Consider the following 20062-nt stretch of genomic DNA (forward strand, 5'->3'; position numbering starts at 1 on the left):
GGGGTTAAAGCCACCCCGCTAGCACCCGCAGACCGCCGCTAAAACGACGGTAAAGCGCCGCTAAAAATAGCGGTGCTTTACCGCCGACGCCCGCACCGCCCCAGTGTGAAAGGGGCCTAAGTGTGGTCAAGCTGATTACTAATTTCAACCGTGGTGACAGGAAAATTTAAAGAAAGAATGGAAAATGTTTCTCAAATGAATGAAATTCTAACTGTCAATGTTGTTTTCATTCAGGAAAAATCATACATATTGTAATGTGTGTGTTTTAGGCACAAAAGAAACTTAATTGATGCGTGGGATTCAATTCAAGTCGTAGGTCTGGGTGAAATTTTAAGGTCTTTCAAACTAAATTAGTTGACTTAATGATGGCAAGATAAAATGACAAACATATTTTCAGTATGAATGTTTAAACATTATTCCCCCAATGTATGGCCAACTGAAAAGGAATCAGAAGTCACAATGTCATCAACTTTCCAATGAAAGGTGAGTACACAGGAAAGTGGGTCATTAACATAATATACATTACCATAACCAACTTACTGGATCTATATGGAGTTTCTGTTTAAAAAGAACTACATTATATGGTCAAAAACATTCTTAATTTATAACGAAGAACATGGATTGGCCTTGTTTGATCAACGCTTTACAGCTCATACAGGAAATCCTCATTTTTATAAAACATATATGAACAAGGTATATTATTTAGCTGTTAAGACAGTCATATTTGCTCATTGAATACTACTGCCTAGCAGTGATGCACAATGATTATGCTTTTAGGGCTCATTTACACTTACAGTACTCTCTGAAGAACGATCCACATTCAGATCGCTCATCAGAGGGCATTTGAAAAGTCATGAGGATGCGTTGTATTGCCTCCTTACTATTTTAACCCATTGATCCCCACACTAGCGTGCCATTTGCAGAGCGTCCCTAATCACTTGAATGGGTTTTGTTCATGGGCGCAATTATGATTTATTGGTTCTGCCACAGCCTCAAAGTATCCTGACCACAGCATGTATACATCCCTGCCTGCTGCCTCTGCAGCTAAACGGGGTAGGAGTTGGGGCAGTAAAAGTGTGGCTCAATTGCAAGATTTTACCTCCCCAACTGCTAGTGTGAACTTAGCCCTAAGATATCCAATAAAGGGCAATCCAACTTCCGACAGGTACCACACAACCAGTCCAACTGCCACCAGGTACCATACAACCAGCCCAACTGCTAACAGGTAAAACATAGCATAGAAAAGCAGTCATATTTATGTCTAGGCCTAGGAGTGGCTGGATGCTACCAGTTCCTATGTAAAGAGTCCCATCGGTACAGCTTGCTTGAACTATAATTGCTATGTATTTTCTGTTCTATTGTTCTGTAAAATGACTTCTGTGGGTGGCAGAGTACTGTCATCAATTTCAGCCTTACAATGGTAACAATTGACATTATTACAGATATACAGAGCAAATAGCAGCAATAAACTTGGCTAAAGGCCTGCTTCTCCACCCATTGCTGGATGTCATTGTCCCCATTTAGCCCATTAAGGTCAGACCTGTTCTGCCAGCTTTGCAGGCGCAACATGAGTATGGGACTCTAAGATCCACCTTTTCAAGGAAATCATTAGCCCTTACATTGTCACAATAGCTGCATGACCCTTCTACAAAGCAGATTATGTTTTAGAGTTTCTCTATATGATATTTGAGATGAACATACATGTATCAAAGTAAACTAATTTCTGCACAGACATTACCGGAACCTGAGGTCCCTTACATAACAGGAGTCTTTATTCCTTTTTCTTATTGTCCATATGTGCTTTTGTACAAATAATTATTGAGTTCATTTTGATATACAGTTAGGTCCATATACAGTATCTCACAAAAGTGAGTACACCCCTCATATTTTTGTAAATATTTTATTATTTCCTTTCATGTGACAACACTGAAGAAATTACACTTTGTTACAATGTAAAGTAGTGAGACTGCAGCTTGTATAACAGTGTAAATTTGATGTCCCCTCAAAATAACTCAACACACAGCCATTAAAGTGGTTGTAGGGGGGCGTGGCCAAGAGCGGCATGTGAGCGGACGTGTCTCACAGAGCTCCCTGTGTCCATCCTGAAACCGATCCTTTTCCCGACCGAACCGGGGCTTGTACCGGGCGCTGAACTGTTCCGCCGCCTCCGGGAACCCTACGGGCATCATCCGGACTATCCGTCTGATGCCGGCCCGCAAACCGCAACGGGGAGATGAAGGCCTTGCACTTGATTCCCAAGATGGCGCCGCGTCATCTCAGCGCGCACGAGGGGACAGAAGAGAACAGGGTAAGGCGCTCCCTAAGACACCTAAAGCCCAGGGGAAAGACATGTTGTACTATGCGCAGAAGTTGAAAGGGGTGGAGGGACCCCGGGAGGATGCAGCGCTGGACGCTACCCCTGCTATTTTTCACACACAGCAGACGGGGGAACCCTCTGACCGGGCGCAGCAGGCTGTGGTGGAACACCCTGTCCCTGAGATGGATGTGTTGGAGGAGGGGGACGCCGTGGAGCAACCCACTTTGGCTAATATACTGCGAGCGGTGCAAAAATGCACCGCCACGGTGCAGACTCTGCAGGAGCACTTTGGGAGCTTGAAGGAGGAGGTTGGACTGATCAGGCATGACATGCAGAAAGTCAGAGAGCGTACGACGGCGGTGGAGGGTCGGATCAGTGAAGTGGAGGATAGAATGGTGCCCATGGTCAGGGAATTACAGATCACTGCCAGAATCGCGAACGCTAATGAGCTCAAACATGAGGACATTGAGAATCGCTTGAGAAGGAGCAACATTCGCATTGTTGGATTGCCAGAAAAAACGGAGGGTAGAGATCCTACTGACTTTGTGGAGAATTGGCTGGTGGAAGTTTTCGGCCGTGAGGCGTTTTCCCCTTTCTACTCAATTGAGCGGGCTCACCGGGTCCCTCCTAGGCCCTTACCACCGGGCAATCCGCCCCGCACCATGCTGGCAAAGTTGCTCAATTATAAGGACAAGGAGATTATACTGCGTCTGGCCAGGGAGAAGAGGAGCGTTCAATATAATGGGGCGAGAGTCTCCTTTTACCCCGATTTTTCAGCGGAAGTTCAGAGGCGCAGAGCGAAATTTGGGGATGTGAAAAGAAGGCTGCAACGTTTGGGAGCCAAATACGCTATGTTGTACCCCGCTAAGCTCCGCGTGATAGCGGGGGGACGGGCACAGTTCTTCGAATCTGCTACAGAGGCTTCTGCGTGGCTGGAGGCGAATGAGCATCTCCTTCGCCAGGATGGAGGAAACGAGGAGGGGGCGGACTGATCCTACTACATATTTGCTTGTGGCCCCTACTGGAACCTTGTGGATTACAAATCAGTGACGCTCCTGTTTGAGGGCTCTTGGGACTATTGACTGTTCTGCGGTTGGCAACATGTTCGGTCGGGAGCCATTTATACAGGATTGGCAGAATGGAAGCACTATCCATGTTCTTGATGAAGGTGCCCTTACCGATGGAGCACCAGTTATGTGAAGAGCCACTGGCCACGGTATGCCTGTTGCAACATGGACCGGTGCGGGGTTTTGTTTATACCCTCAGGTTTTTTTGTGTTCAGTTTTTGAAGCTTGTTTTCTTTTTTTATACTACTATCCTCACCCCTGCGGGGTGTGAGGGGTCATCACAGCAGCATTATGGAAGAATCACACAAATGAGTGCACCGGGTCAAGTCCAGCAGAAAAACTGCCGCACGGTATTTGGGTGGGAGAGCTCAGGTTCAGCTATTATCTACAGATGGGGGTACTACTTGATCTTTGAGCTTCTCCGGGACTGTATATTATGGTATCCCCAAACCGGGGTTGGGAGAGGGTCTGGGATGTGTAAGAACCGGGTATGTAGACTAAAGTATAACATGTTTATGGAGGAAATATTCTGTATAGCTCATTTAGTTGATATGACAGGATGACGTGCATTCCTATATTGTCCTGGAATGTGAGGGGCCTTGGGGACCCCCTCAAGCGTACTATGATCTCCACGGCCATTAGAAAACATCTGCCGGGCATTTGTGTGCTGCAGGAGACACACCTGACTCCGGGAACGGTGTCGTGCCTGGGGTTTGCATGGGTGGGGTGGGCGTACCACTCCACCCACACCTCCTATTCAAGGGGGGTGAGTGTGATGGTGCATCGTACCCTCGACTTTCAGATACTTGATTTGGAGGTTGATCAGGAGGGGAGATATGTATTTTTGATGTGTAGAGTTTTGCGATTGCAATTTATTCTTGCTGCGGTGTATATACCCCCTCCATTTAGTCCCCCGGTTTTACGTGCCCTGTTGACGTTTCAATTAGCTAACCCGGGGACCCCTTTGGTGTTGGTGGGTGATCTGAATGGTGTTATAGACCCTAGCTTGGATAAACACCCTCCTCCTCTAGGGGGTGGGGGTACACATACTACGGCCTTGGCAAGGTTTCTGGGAGAGGTAGGATGGACTGACCCGTGGAGACACAGGAACCCGACCGAACGACAATTTTCATGCTTCTCTAAGACGCACTCTTCATTGTCTAGGATTGACATGTGCTTGTGCTCGACTGCAGCGTTTCAGCATGTGGAAGGGGTACAGTACTTAACTAGAAGTATTTCTGATCATTCCCCCTTGTTAGTTCATGTAACGGCTATCCCGGCTTCCACTTTACAGAGGGCCCCATGGAAACTTAATGCTTTTTGGTTGCACCTTCTCCCTCCCACTAACACCATTGAAGCGGACGTGGTGGCCTACTGGCAGAGACATGCTGAGTATCCTGACTCAAATGCCGCCTGGGACGCTTTTAAGGCCTTCCTACGGGGGCTGTTCATAACTGAGGTCAATGCCATTAAGCACAATACGTCTGCCCAGAGGGAACAAGCTGACCAGTTGGTCAGACGTCTGGAGGCGGAGTATATTGCTGGCTCGGGTGGGACCACCCGGGAAGCTTGGATAGCTGCTCAGGATGCCATTAATAGACTGGATGCCTCCAAAGTGAATCAAAAAAGATTTTTTAATAAGTTGGCTTTTTATGAGGAGGGTGAGCAGACGGGTAAGCTGCTGGCAACGTTAGTGCACTCTCAGCGGTCTTCCCCATCTATTGGGGCTTTGCGCAACAGGTCGGGCAGGCTGGTTAATACCCCTGATTTGGTGGTGCGTGAGTTGGTGGACTTCTACTCTGAACTCTATGAGTCCAAGTTGACACGTACTATGGATGAGGTTCGGGAGTTTCTACAGGGGATAGAGCTACTGTGTTTGGCGGAATCCCAGGTGGAATTTCTTGAGGCGCCCATTACGTTAGAGGAAATGTTGCTAGCTACCAACTCGTTCCCCGGGGGATGACGGTATTCCGATAGAGGTGTATAAACAGTTTGGCGATGTACTACTGCCTCAATTGCTCCGCACCCTAAACTTAGCCAGGGAGTCGCACTGCCTTCCGGAGTCGATGAGAAGAGCCAGTATTGTGCTGCTTCTTAAGCCAGGGAAGGACCCGTTAGACCCCGGTTCGTATAGGCCGATTTCGCTGCTACAGAATGATATCAAGATCCTTGCTAAGGTGCTAGCCCGGAGATTGAATACGGTGGTCGCCTCCCTCATCCATCCGGATCAATCGGGTTTTATACCTGAACGGTCTACGGCAATCAACCTCCGCCGCTTGTTTCTTAATGTGCAGTCCCGCGCAGATAATGTGGGTGACAGGGCGCTGTTGTCGCTCGACGCCCATAAGGCTTTTGATAGCATTGAATGGGGATACCTGTGGGCGACTCTTGAGAGATTTGGGTTTGGGCCTGGCTTTTTATCATGGGTACAACTATTGTATAATTCGCCATCTGCGGTAATAAGGGAGGCGGGAAGGGTGTCAGCTCCTTTTCCCTTGTTTAGAGGGACTAGACAGGGCTGCCCTCTGTCCCCTTTACTTTTTGCTATTGCCATTGAGCCTATGGCAGCCCTGGTGAGAAGCAACCCCTTGATAACGGGTTTTAAATATGGGCAGCTGCATGAAAAATTTATGTTATATGCTGATGATGCTATGCTGTTACTGGGGGATACATCTGGGTCTCTGGTTGAGGCCATGAAAGTGGTTCAGCACTTTGGGTCGTTCTCGGTCTGGTGATTAATTGGACCAAATCACACCTTATGTTATTAGATTCTTCCTCCCCTCGGGATCCCGCGCTACACGATATCCCGGTTGCTAACAAATTTAAATACCTGGGGATCTGGGTCACCCCGCGACCATGTGACTACTTATCACTGAATCTCTCCCCGTTACTAAGTAGGATCAGAGATAAAACGAAAGTTTGGGCTAAATTGAGAATGTCGCTGATAGGCAGAGTGAACCTTATTAAAATGATTTTTATGCCACAATTACTGTATATTTTACATAACACGCCCATGGTGATTCCGCTTAAAATGTTTAGAATTATTAAAGGGGTTCTGCACTCAAAATACAACATTTGCCCATTCTGTTGCCTATAGTTAATATATCTCATAGTGCAACCTGTTTTTTTTTTTTGATTCACCTACCTTTTGTAATCTTCAGTACTTTATTTCAAACCCCTGCGGCGATGGGCGGTCTCTTGCGGCGATGGGCGGTCTCTTGCGGGGATCAGCGTAATTTCCTGTTGAAGCCCGCACTGTCTCCTGTGATCTCGTTCGTGTAATCCCAGGAGACATTGCGGCTAATGCACCCGACATCTCGCGAGATTTCGGGTGCTACAGCCGACATCTCGCGAGATTTCGGGTGCTACAGCCAACATCTCGCGTGATTTTGGTAATTACAGCCGAGATCTCGCGAGATCTCGGCTGTAATTACCAAAATCACGCGAGATGTTGGCTGTAGCACCCGAAATCTCGCGAGATGTCGGCTGTAGCACCCGAAATCTCGCGAGATGTCGGGTGCATTAGCCGCAATGTCTCCTGGGATTACACGAACGAGATCACAGGAGACAGTGCGGGCTTCAACAGGAAATTACGCTGATCCCCGCAAGAGACCGCCCATCGCCGCAGGGGTTTGAAATAAAGTACTGAAGATTACAAAAGGTAGGTGAATCAAAAAAAAAAAACAGGTGGCATTATGAGATATATTAACTATAGGCAACAGAATGGGCAAATGTTGTATTTTGAGTGCAGAACCCCTTTAACTCCTTATTTAGAGCATTCATTTGGCTTAACAAACCTCCTAGGATTCGACTGGAACAGCTTCAGAAACCCAAGGAGGCGGGAGGGCTGGCCCTGCCCAACCCGTGGCTTTATTATATAGCGGCACAGTTACAACATATTGCCCGTGCCATAGCAAATGGCCGGGAAACTGGGGGTGGGGTGGGTAATCCCGCTACTGCTCTCCTGACACATAGCGCAGGCTCGGACGGGGTGGTGGCTGGCCTGGAAGCCTTGTCGTTCGCCAAGTCTAACAAGCTCTTTCCAACGTACGCTCTGCTTCAAAAAATATGGAATAAAACACGTCAATTGCAAAATGTGGAGGGCTTCACGGAGTATAGCCCGATATGGCATAATCGGTATTACGGGGAGATGCTTGGTTTGACTTGTGCTGAAGGTTGGAGGCGATGCGGAGTGACTCTCATGTCTCAAATTTTTTCTGGGGGTAAACTGCTCTCTTTTGCGGAACTGAGGGAAAGATATGGCGTCCCTCGGGGCATGTACTTCTATTATTTGCAACTGAGCCATGCTGTCAAGGCTCAGGCTGGAAATAATCCCTGGATGCAATCTCCCACCCCAATCTTTCGGTATGTGACAGAAGTTACCAGTTTCAAAGGTTTTATATCCAGTTCCTATAGTATGTTACTGAATGCATCTATGCCGGGTTTCCCTGCAAGGGTAATTGCATCATGGGAAAGGGATGTGGGAGTATTTGAGGAGGACCAATGGGCGGAGGCCTTACAGGCAATACAGGGTTGCTCTCTGAATACGGCACAGCGCTTATCGCAACTATACATTGTCATGAGGGTGCACCGCACGCCGGTTAGACTGTATAAGATGGGGATTGGGGAGGGGGACCTTTGTACCAGGTGTGCCAGGGATAGGGGAGACCTTATACACTTGCTCTGGCGCTGTCCCAAATTGCATATACTGTATATTGGTCAGGGGTCATTGATACTCTCAATGGGGCCTTCCGGGTACGGATTCCACAGGATCCAAAGGTGTGCCTTTTGGGTGTGGTGGATGATCTCCCGTTGGAGGTGCCAGTTAAGGAGGCCTTGGGGAGAGCTCTTTTTCAAGCACGTAAACTTATCCTTCAACACTGGAGAGCACGTGACCCCCCGAGGTTAAAGGAATGGATAACTCAGATGGGGAACATGTTAAGCATGGAAAAGTATATTTACCAACACAGGGGCCGGGCGGGGCGATTTGAACGACTGTGGGGACCCTGGCTTGATACCCCCGGGTTGTCACCCTTGGAGCTGGTTATGGGTAGGTTGTTTATTTAGGGAGTATAAGGGAGGCTATAAGGGGGAATGTGGTGTTTTAGAGGGCGGGCAAGGGGGCACTGGGGCTGCGGCCCGAATGGACAGTCTTGATTTGTACATGCGGTGTGATGTTAGAATAGGGAGATGACTTATATCGCTTGTGGTGTCTGACTTTGATAAGTGAACTGTGCCTTTATATGTATGATGCTTGAATATGTATATTGCGCTGATTATGTGATGACCTGTGTGTATTTTTTGTACCAATAAAATCCGTTTTGAGTTAAAAAAAAAGTGGTTGTAAACCCTTACAAACCCCTTTGACCTACAGGTAAGCCTAGATTAAGGCTTACCTGTAGGTCTAAGAAATATCTCCTGAACCTACACGGTTTAGGAGATATTTGGTGAAAGACAGGCACCGCTGTCTATGGCGCATGCGCCGTAGACAGCGGCGCGCAGGCGCACTGAGCGCGCTGCAGTTAACGGCGATATGCCGCGAGTGGTGGTTCCCATGCGCATGCGCGGGAGTGATGTCATCGCGGCTCTGACGAATGACAGCGCCGGAGCAGTGAGACCCACCGAGAAGATGGAGGCTCCGTACACAAGGGGACAGCGGTGACTTTGCGATGCATAGTAGTCCATTATGCTTTACCTTTGCAGGGAATCAAACCATCAGGGTTTACTTCCTCTTTAATGTTTAAACTGCTGGCAACAAAAGTGAGTACACCCCTAAATGAGAATGTCCAAATTGGGCACAATTAGCCATTTTCACTCCATGTGACTCATCAGTGTTACAAGGTCTCAGGTGTAAATGGAGAGCAGGTGTGTTAAATTTGGTTTTATCGCTCTCACTCTCTCATACCGGTCACTGGAAGTTCAACATGGCACCTCATGGTAAAGAACTCTCTGAGGATCTGAAAAAAAGAATTGTTGCTCTACATAAAGATGGCCTAGGCTATAAGAAGATCGCCAAGACCCTTAAACTGAGCTGCAGCATGGTGGCTAAGACCATACAGCATTGTTTTTTTATTATTATTTTTTTTATTAATATGTATCATTACAAGAAAAAGACAAGAAAATAAAAACAAAAAAAAACAATTATAAGCATAAATCCATTACTAGTCTAATGCATAGGATCTCAGTTTGTATATATCACTCAGTATAAAATTATAACAGAACCACCCACAAAACAAAAGGAAAAAGAAGAGAAATAAAGGAAGGGGGGTACAAGGGGAAGGGACAGGGGCACGCCCTTCAAAGATTCCTCTCCCACTACTCTGTGAGGGCAGTCCTGAGGTCCATGGAGGGATTAGACTAAAGAGGGGGGGAGAAGGACAAGAAAGGGAGAAGGGGGGAAAAAAAAACTTTTGTGGAAAATTGAAAATCTGAATGCAGTGCTAACCGGTGATTATATGTATATAATATATATAGGTGTTATGTATGTGTGAAACAAGTAAAAAATAAATAAAAATGAAATACTGTGTAAAATCTAAGTCCAGTGTTCAACTGTGTTTATATGTTTGTAATACATGTAGGTGTTATGTATGTCAAGTGTAGAACAGGTAAAAATAAATAAATAAAATACCCTGAAGAATTTGAATGCAGTGCTCACCCGTGATTATATGTGTGTAATATATGTAGGTGTTATGTATGTCCAAGTGTGAAACAGGTATAAAAATATATATATTTTCTTTCCTCTTTCCCTCCCTCCCCCCAGAAAAAAAGATAAAATAAAATAAATAAATAAAAATAAATAAAATAAAAAATAAAACAATTATAAAAGAAAACACAACCAAAATAAAAACACAAAAGAAGAAAAGAGAGAAAGTTGTAGATAATTTAATATTCTCTCCTAAATATCAGGTTCACCTATGAGAGAAATGAGAACATGATGCAACAATAACAAAAACCAGGGATATCCTCCCAGTGGAGCCAGTGGGGATGTACGAGGGGCATATTTGCCAGTTTTGTTCATTCTATCCCACACTGATAAGGAGTTCCGGGATAGTGGGGACTAACTTGTCCAATTTGAGAGCCCCTTAGAAATGGCCGGTATCCACTGTGTGCCCGCTAAATTTCTACGTGCCAAAATTTTCTCTAGCAAGACCCATATTTTATTCGAGGGGTCATGACACCAGTTTAAGATGCGTACCAAAGAAATCACCCTGTAATACAGGGCTATTTCTGGTAGCCCAATTCCCCCTTCCCCTTTGCTCAGTGGCGAAATTATAGGGGTCGCTGAGATCACCAAGGTGACCGGGCCCCCCCTGCATATCTCAAGGAGCGGGCGGCTGAGACTGAGCTCAGAGTCATCACACTGATTATAACTAAAGTGAAAGCACAGTGTGTGCTCTTTGTCTCCCCCTACAGTGCAGTACCCGGCAGGAAGAGGTAAGATAAAGAAAGCACTACCGTTTTTGAAAATACTTTATGTATGTATGTGTGTGTGTGCATTTGTATGTGTATGTGTGTGTATGTGTATGTGCATGTGTAGCAGCCATAACCCTTGGCAGGGCTGCCTTAACTTTTGGGCTTACCGGTTACCTCTGCTTGGCTTGTTCTTCCCCGTCTAGGGGTTCCCAGGGTTAGTACCCAACAACTTTGGACGCTGACACCATAAAAGTCCTTTAGAAAAGGTTTTTATTTGCAGGGGTAACATCCAACAACACAGTCTCGTATGGGAACAGAGGGCATGGGTGAAGAAACTCAGGCACCTTGAACCGCTAATATCAGAAAGTCTCTAATACCACCCAGAGAGTAGCCACTCGCAGCTGGGCGCTTCAAGGCTGAACAAATCTCTAGCCAGAGATTATGGCAGTCAGCACTTTGATCCAGAACTTGTGAAATCTTTGACCTTGAGTAACTGGTAACAGAAGTGAACAGGAACCTTTTTCCTCAGTACCTGGAACGTTCTCTGTCTCCTTGGCAGTACTGGAAAAAGCGTGAATTCGTCAGTGTCCTTCACAACTCAGCAACCAGGCACTTCTCAGTATGCCAGCTTTTTGGCCCTCCCCCAGTCACTTGCACGAGCTGCCCCTCCAAGCCGAGAGCACACCCGGACGCCTTGAATCCTCCCTCAGTTACTGCGCTTTGGACCAGCTGGTTCCGAGACTCAGGAACAGACGGATCCCTACCCCAGACCAGGCGGGTCTATTGGGGTTAGCCAACCGAAGCATATTGCGGAGCGACAAACGCTCCCGTGACCGGGACCCCTTGCGTGGCTACCCCGGTCCAGAATCAGGAACAGACCGCTTGGACCTCACGAATGAACTTAGAACACGTGACTTCAACCTACCCTTAAGTGACTTAAGTACCCTTTCCCAGACTCCTCAGCGGGGCCTGGTGCACCCACTGATTGTCTCCGGGAAAGCTGATACCTAAAACGTCCAACCAGGCCTGGTTCTGAGCCTGTCATATGTACCTAACTGTACACATGACCAGGCAGAACTCTAACACAGACCAGCCAAACTTATGTCAAAGTTAAACCTACACAATTAACCCTCAGAACCCCTTTACTGTTCTGAGGCAAAAACTAAATTTACACATGACAGACACTTTGTCCAAAGTGTCATCGCTACACATGTATGTGTGTATGTGCATGTGTGTGCATATGTATGTGTGTAGATGGCGAGTGGGTGGGAGGCATTCAAGGGCACACTAGCAGAATTTGATGGCAAACTGGCAGCGTTTGGCACATTGGCTGCAATTGATGGCACAGTGGCAGCATTTAATGGCACAATGGCTGCAATTGATGGCACAGTGGCAGTGTTTTGCACAGTGGCTGCATTTGATGGGCACAGTGGTTGCAATTGATCGTACAGTGGCAGTGTTTGGCACAGTGGCTGCGCTTGATGGGCACAGTGGCTGCAATTGATGGCACAGTTGCAGCATTTGAGGGCACAGTGGCAGCGTTAAATGGGCACAGTGGCTGCAATTGATGGCATAGTGGCAGCGTTTGATGGCACAATGACAGTGTTTGATGGCACAATGGCAGCATTTGGTGGCACAGTGGCAGCGTTTGTTGGGCACAGTGGCAGCGTTTGGGCACAATGGCTGCGATTGATGGCACAGTGGCTGCATTTGAGGGTACATTGGCAGCGTTTGACGGCACAGTGGCTGCATTTGATGATTTTTTTTCAAAATTTTTTTGCACCCCCCAAAAATGTTGAGCACCAGCTGCCGCTGTTTAGATGTATGTATGTATGCACATTTTATGTATGCGCGTTTAATCCTGCCCCTCTCCCCATATTAGAGTTGGGCGATTTTCTACAAAAAAATAAAAAATAAATCTGTAATTTTTAATAAAAAAACTTGATTCACAATTCGAATGGAGTTTTTTTTTTTTGATGGACACCGCGCCAGTCCCTAGGAGCTGCGGGTAGGAGTTTTTTGGTGAGACCGCGGCTTTGGTCTAGTCCGTGGGTCCGGCCTCGGGGACTAGGCCAAAGCCGCGGCCTCGCCTAGAAACTCCTGCCCGCAGCTCCTCAGGACCGGTGCAAGTCAGCACCAATCCTGGTGAAGAAAAAAATCGAAAAAAAACGATTTGCTGAAAATTTGAATCGATTTGACCTCTCAACTCGATTCAAGATTCAAATCGATTTTTTCCCCAGCCCTACCCCATATGTGTACAATCAGAACTGATTTTCTTTTCTTACTTGTTCAAAGTACCAGCAAAAAAATGCTGTTCCTCTGAAAAGCGATCTGTGCTCAGATCGCTTTTCAGAGGCATTTGACAGCCGGTAAAGAGGCAATATGTTGCCTCCTGACCACCTTAAGGGGTTTTAACCCCTTAATGTGATTGTAAAGGTTTGCATTTTTTTTTAATAACAAACATGTTATACTTACCTTCACTGTGCAGCTCGTTTTGCACAGAGTGGCCCCAAACCTTGTCTTCTGGGGTCCCTCAGTGGCTCTCGTGGCTCCTTATCAGATAACCCCCTAGGAGAAGCACTCTCCCGGGGGGGTTACCTTGCAGGTGCCCCCAACGCCTGTGTCATTGGATTTGATTAACAGCAGCGGGAGCCAATGGATGAGCTGCTATCAATCTATCCAATCAGGAGCCAAGAACCCTGGGCAAAGAAAGAGCGCATCTCCACCTGGTAAAGTTCCAGGGCCCAGGTAAATAAAACGGGGGGGCTGGGGTTCCAGTGACTGCCAGGTGTTTTTTCACCTTAATGCATAGGATGCATTAAGGTGAAAAAACACGAGGGCTTACAACCCCTTTAAATGCATCATCACTATGCTGCAACTGCATGCAATGCACACAGTTGCAGAGTGGTTGCAGTGCATCTCCATTCATCTAGGGATGCACTTAAAGTGTGCCATGACTGGAAAAAGATTGAGAAACACCGCCATAGAGGAACCCATCTCTCCATTTTCCTCCTACAGCGGCTGAATGCCTACGGGAGGGAGAGGTGGAGAAGCGGCGGGAAATGGAGAAATTGGTACCTTTACATGCAGCCACCCACTCGCAACTGGGCCCTGTTCCGCCACCAAGCTCAGAGTAAAGAGCCCTGTCAGGGGGGCCCTTCATGGATTCTTGCATCAGGGCCCTGAAGGTTCTAATTACACCACTGCCTTTGTTTCTACATAAGATATCATAAGCTATTCTATTCTTATGCAGAGACTTTGTGCTCCCCAGAGCCAATACCGACCCCCAGTATTTTCTTATTTTTTCTCACTTTGCAAAGAAAGGATTCTAAAATCATAGCAAACAATAATGGGGAGAGAGGACACCCCTGCCTGGTACCGTTACATATATCAAAGTAGTCTGATAAAGTACCATCAACTCTTGGGCCTGCATACAGAACCGATACCCACCCCATCGTCCGCTCCCCCAGACCTATCCCCTTTAATACTTCCATCATGAAGACCCAATTCACTCTATCAAATGCCTTTTCGCCATCCATTGATAGTACTACTCTCTGTATTTTATCAGGTCCATTTTTCATCCAATGAAGGCTATGAAGGGCCCGAATGGTGTTATCTCTAGTTTTGCGGCCCTTCATAAAACCTGTCTGGTCAAAATGGACTAATTGCGCTATATGATCCTGTAATCTGAGTGTTAGGATCTTTGCAATCAATTTGGTGTCTGAATTAAGAAGAGAGATAGGTCTGTAGTTTGCACAATATTATGGGTCTTTCCTAGGTTTTGGAAGGACTGTCACATAAGCTAACATTGCTTCCAGGGGTAAAGGATTAGTAGCTGTGGTTTTATTAAAATATCTACGAAGAGATATAACCAATATATGGATAAATTTCTTGTACTATGCATTCATTAAATCATCTGGTCCTGGGCTTTTCCCCATTGCCAGAGTTTCTCCTGCCTTGCTCACTTCCTCTATGGTAATTGGCCATTCTAATTTCTCTATGGTCATAGGGGACAGGCCTGGTAGGGCAGATTTCCTGATATATTCCCCTCATCTCCTCCTCCCACCCCCCATCCACAGCCCTCAAAGAAGCTGACTGAATATCATATATATTTTTTAATTGTCGGTGCGCAAAATATCTATATTTACCCTTAGCCCTTCTATCCAGACATCCGGAGAGTGTTTAGTCTCCAGATCAAGTATTTTTTCCAACGGGTCCTCAATTTCTTTCCTTTTTTCTCTTTTAGCTTGTGAGCCATGTGCTGTTAATTCCCCTCTAATAATTGCCTTATGACCTTCTCAAACCCTTTAATCTGAAATTCCCCAGATGCATCCATCTCAAAATACCCTGCCAATTTGTGCAGTAAGTCTTCCGATATCTGTTTATCATCCAGTAGTGACTCATTTAATCACCAAGTCCACTCCCGGTGGCCCGCAGATACTGGATCTCACATAATTCAGGTAATACTAGTCCACCAAAATTAAATCAAGCCGTGAATAAAAATCATGGTTTTTAGAGTAATAATAATAATAATAATCTTTATTCTCAATGTGTAATACTCGCCAGCTATCTACCAAGTGAAAGGGATTGAAAAAGTCGTTTAACATATTTAAGGGCTCTATAGCTGGGTCTTCCCCGTTGAGGTGTCTAATTTGGAATCCAGGATGATATTAAAATCCCCCCAAAATCACAAACCCCTCCTTAAGACCCCTTTCACACTGAGCCGCCCCGGGCGTCAACGGTAAAGCCGCAATATTTTTAGCGGTGCTTTAACATTGTTTTAGTGGCACTATTCGGCCACTAGTGGGGCATTTTTAACCCCTGCTAGTGGCCGAAAAGCGGTTAAATTGGCCTGCAAAACACAGCTGCAGTGGCGCTTTGCCAGTGGTGTAGCAGTGCTGCCCCATTGTTTTCAATGGGCAGGGGCACATTAGGAGTGGTGAGTTCACCGCTCCTAATGAGCTCCAAAGAAACTGCTGGCAGGACTTTTTCTGATGTCCTGCCAGCGCACAGCTCCAGGGAGTCTGCAAAGCACCCCAGTGTGAAAAGGGTCTTAATTTCTCCAGCTTCCTCAAAGTCTTAGCCAAAAAACGAACCATACAAGTATTAGGTGCATAAATAGAAGCAAACGTATACAATGTCCCTGCAGCATACCCTTAATAAAAATAAATTGCCCCCCCCCCCCGCATAGAAGGTGAGACCAGTAGCAAGAATGTATAAACATCAAGAAACTAGTATCTGAAAATGGTTCCAAAATGTGATCTTCCTCCATTTATAAACAGGACTCTCAGAAGCACTAGTGTATGAGCATATGTGTACATTTACTTGTTTGCACACGGCGGCAAGCCTATGTATAGTAAGGATAGGTATGCAGCCAAACAATCCTTATCACAAAGGAAACAAGATAAGCAAATAAAACATTAATTGCTCTTTTCTATAGTTACACAATCGTTGTCATGTGTCGCCACAAGATGGCATGATGTTGTCCCTTTATGAGGGACGTTTAATCTGTTTGTTGCATTGTGGCTTAGTAGCATTCCTTGCAGATCTGCGTTCCTTGGTTTAAATCCCAACCAGGGCACTATCTACATGGAGTTTGACAGTTCTCCTTGTGTTTTCGTGAGTTTCCTACCACGCTCGACATGCCATGCTGGTAGGGTAACTGCTTCTGAACTGGCCACAGCACATTTACTGTGGCAAGGCGGCGCGGCTGCGTGAAAAACAACATACCTGAGCGTTGTTTCCCCTTTGGAGTCTTGGGCGCGCACACGCATCACCAGCGATCCGCTCCTGCTGTGATTGGACACAGTGGCAGCTAATCAGCGGGTCTGGTGGCCGAGATGAGCACCCGAACCCGTGGATCATTCACAGTAGAGGCAGAACGAATGTAAACAAGGCAGGCCGCCATTCTGTTAGAGAGGAAAATGGAGATCTTGTGTGTCTGCTAAGCAGAAACATGAATCTCTGTTTTCCTCCAGTTAAGCCTTCCCCCACACAGTTGGAAATCACTCCCTAGGAGCACGTTTAACCTTTTGATCACCCCTGATGTTAACCCCTTCTCCACTAGTGTCATTAGGACAGTGAGAGTGCATTTTTTTTTAGCACTGATCACTGTATTAGTGCCACTAATAGATACAACATGAAAAAAGCACCTTCTCTAATCAATGAGGCGAAATGATAGTCAGTAAAAAAAATTCGGCTGTTCCCAGGTGCTCAGGCTCAGATGTCCTCCCACACATCCATGTAGCATAGCTCAGGCAAACAAACAAATGGAGGGTCGGCCACTCTGGAATACCTTTTGAAGTTTATTCAGTCCCGCTAAAAATCACTGATTGCCACCATTACTAGTAAGAATAAAAATAAAAATTTTATACAAATATCCCATAGTTTGTAGACGTGATAATTTTCTATCTATGCTTATTGGGATTTTTTTTTTTACCAAAAACATGTAGTAGAATAGTAAAATAGTAGAATACATATTGGCCTAAACTGATGAAGAAATTAGATTTTTTACATTTTTTTATTGGATGTGTTTTATAGCAGAAAGTAAAAAAAATATCTATATTTTTTTTCAAAATTTACTTTTTTTTTGATAGCGCAAAAAATAAATACTGCAGAGGTGATCAAATACCACCAAAAGAAAGCTCTATTTGTGGAAAAAAGGACATAAATTTTGTTTGGGTACAGCATTGCACGACTGCGCATTTATTAGTTAAATCAACGCACCATATCGCAAAAAAATGGCCTGGTCATGAAGGGGTTGAAACCTTACAGGGCTGAAGTGGTTAATTGACCCTAGTATGCGCATATGTGATAGGGACCTAAGGGTGTAAGCCCTTGGGGGCAGGGACTGGTGTGAATGTAAAGTGCTGTGTAAATTGTTGTTGGTACAGCACAGTGGCTAAGTAGTTAGCACCTCCACCTGGTAGCACTAGAGTTGTTGGTTCAAACCCAACCATGGCACTACCTGCCTGGAGTGGGTTGCGTGGGTTTCCTCTAAGTACTCTGGTTTCCTCCCACACTCCAAAGATCCTCGTAGGTAATTTGGCCCTAGTATGTGTGAGTGTGAGTTAGGGACATTATGCCTCATTTCCACTGAGCGGGTTGGTTCAGTATGGTACGCTATTTTGAGTGTTTCCATTATGAAAGCGGCCCATACAACTGAACCATATCGCACCATTCATGGTCCTGCTTAAGATGCGGGGCCATAGAAAATGGTACAGTACGGTTAAGGTTAGCTACTGGCATCACACAATACATTCCACTGATTGGCAGACAGAAAAAACGTTAATGCTCACGTCAAAGGCATTTTCTTCTAAACCCCGTATGGCCCCTGGCGTTTCCGACTTGCAGTGGAAACGCTCACCTGAATAGGTCAGACCATTCTAACCCTTCCAAACTGTACCGACCCGAACCGTTCCGCTCAGTGGAAACAAGGCATAAGAGTGTTTTCTCCTTGAGGGCAGGGACTGATGTTAATGTACAATATATGTAAAGCACTGTGTAAATTGATATTGCTATATAAGTACTTGTAAGAAATGAATACATTTGAGAAGGTATGTAGACATTGTTAATGACCTAGAATAATTATAAATAATCTAACCAAAGTGTGTAATTCATGTTGTAAAGCGCTGAGCAAACTGTTGGTGCTATATAAAACCTGTATAATATAATAATAATAATAATTGTATTTTTTATAAATTCTACGCATAGTTTTTAGAACATTTTGACATTCATGTCAATGCCCAGGCTGCCCAAGAATAGAATATATTCCAGTAATTACGCTAAACAAGCTCAGCTGCCCATGTGCTAGAGCCCTGATGGAAGCCTCAGCTTTAACCCCCCTGGCGGTATTCCCGGGTCTGGCTCGGGGTGGAAGTTTTATACCAAAAGCGGTAACCCTGAGCCAGACTCGGGACCGCATCTCTGAATCCAGGAGGACGTTTACTTACCTTCTCCCTTGGATCCAGCGATGTCCCCCCGCTGTACGAGCAGCTTGTCCTCCGCTTGATTCATCACGGAGCCGATCTCCGTTCCCTGCGACGCACGGGGACGGAGATCAGCGCCAAATTCAAAAAGTGAAACACACAGTATACATACAGTATAATGTAATCTTACAGAATCCCAGTCGAAGTCCATTCGTGACGTAACGCGTAGGAAATCGGAAGTGACGTTCGTATCATCCATCGATCCGTCTAGTTGTGTGTGCCTGTTTATTCGCTCCTGTCTGTGAGTAGATATAGTTTGTTTTACAAATAAATCGTTCGTTTTAAAACTACTACACCATGGAGGATATCTTTTACTTGTTATTTTGAGCATTGTTGGTCGACCAAAACTACAAGGAAGAGCGGCACTGTCAGAAGTCCCAGTCACAGCCCATCTGATCCCCCGGAATTTCCCCTGCAAATTTACTTTCTTGCTGTAACCTTACAGCTGTGAGGTAATTATTTAGGATTATCCACATTAACACGGGATACCGCTTGGAGGAGAACTACTTTGGCACATTGCACTTTATGTTTGGTTGTGAAATCACACTTTAGATCTGCACGATTGGACTGTGTATGGGACACTATCGAGATTCACTATTTGTCGCTGCTATTTTGCTGCTATTTTATTTCCTTTTTACTAAGGATTATATTGTTGTTTTTTATGTTCTTTTGCACATCTAAACCATCCATAGAATTTTTTTTTGGATTATTTGCTACACTAATTTATCGGTACATAATTTTTGTAGTTTTATCTTAGGCCGCGTACACACGGGCGGACTGTTCGCCCAACCTTGTCCGCTGAACAGTGTTTGGGCGGACAGTCCGCTCGTGTGTGGGCTTTCAGCGGACAGTTTCAGCGGACAGTTGGACGGACAAAGTCTTTCGGAAATTCCGAAAAACTGTCCGCTGAAACTGTGTTTGAGCGAACAGTCCGCCCGTGTGTGGGCCTGTCCGCTGTACTTTCGAAATGAGTGGACTGTTCCCGCTCGGAAAGTCCGCCCATTTCGAGCGCGTGTACAGGTAGGCGGGGCCCGCGAAGGAGACGTCGCGGGCTCCGCCGCCTGGAATGGGCTTAAAGGGGAACCCCAACGCCGAAAAAAATCGGCGTGGGGGTTCCCCCCAAGTCCACACCAGACCCTTGTCCGAGCACGCTACCCGGCCGGCCAGGAAAGGGGGGCGAGCGAGCGCGCCCCCCCTCCTGAGCCGTACCAGGCCGCGTGCCCTCAACATGGGGGGGTGCCTTGGGGAAGGGGGGGCCGCGCGGCCCCCCCACCCCA

The sequence above is a fragment of the Lithobates pipiens genome, unplaced genomic scaffold, assembly GCF_037356315.1.
Source record: "Lithobates pipiens isolate NorthernLeopardFrog02 unplaced genomic scaffold, aLitPip1_a1.2 Scaffold_28, whole genome shotgun sequence".
Taxonomy (NCBI): domain Eukaryota; kingdom Metazoa; phylum Chordata; class Amphibia; order Anura; family Ranidae; genus Lithobates; species Lithobates pipiens.